Source organism: Babylonia areolata, chromosome 15, assembly GCF_041734735.1.
Source record: "Babylonia areolata isolate BAREFJ2019XMU chromosome 15, ASM4173473v1, whole genome shotgun sequence".
Lineage (NCBI taxonomy): Eukaryota > Metazoa > Mollusca > Gastropoda > Neogastropoda > Buccinidae > Babylonia > Babylonia areolata.
The window spans coordinates 5,217,444-5,218,409 of record NC_134890.1 but is presented as its reverse complement, the minus strand read 5'-3'; positions in this window follow the sequence as shown (position 1 = coordinate 5,218,409).

Sequence of the window (966 nt, the reverse complement as noted above, 5' to 3'; positions counted from 1 at the left end):
CGAGGGGACCTTCCACAGTTTTCAAAGCCGACAAGCCAGTTCCTTAACCCCTTTACTGTTGCTGGTGAGTACGCTCGTCAGTGAGTGTTTTTAATTGATGTGACGAACTTGATGTTGCAGGTAATGATGTCTGTCATCATATTCTTTATTTGAACTTCTTCTCTTGAGACTGCATTACTTTATGTTCAGAAAGAAACAAAACATTTACACATAAAGAACACATAAACTAGTATTATAATTGTACTGACCTAAGATTTATAGACACTGATCTCATTCCACCATGGTCCAGCAGTTATAGGGTTAATTACTGGCATTCTGTCTCGCAAGGAACGTCAGTCTTTGACCAAGCAGCTCTGTATCAGTTTATAATTCAGGCAGAAGCAGGCACGTAGTGACCCGCTGGATCAAGATAAGACACACTACAGCTGTTCAGTCTTTGAGGAGGAGTGACCGCCTGGAATGTCCATCGATAACACAAACTGCCTGGCCTCTTCTGCTCCCTTACATACCTCGACATTTGGGACTAATGGCAACATCTTGGGAAGCGGGGGAGAGAGATATATGGATATATATAAATTATGGATACTTTTTTTTAACCCATTGCCCCCACCCCCCCACTCCCCTTCCCCCGCCCTCCCCCCCCCCCTCCCCCCGCCACCCCCAACCTCCCTGCAATGGTGCAAATAGATTATCGTTTTAGAAAAACAACAATAATATGCGGTTGTGTAATCAGTAGACAAACTTTGTTCCGTGTTTTAAGACATTAGAGTTGATGGCAGTCTTTACTTTTTATTCACAGAAAGTGACAAATTGCGTACCGTTTGTTCATCCGTTCATGATTAGATGCCATGAGTAATGCTAATCTCAGACAGAGAGACTGAAAACTGAAATATGAAATCTGAACTCTGAATAGGCCATAGGCCCGGCATGACACTGCGGGCGGTCGCAAAATGATCGGCACAAATG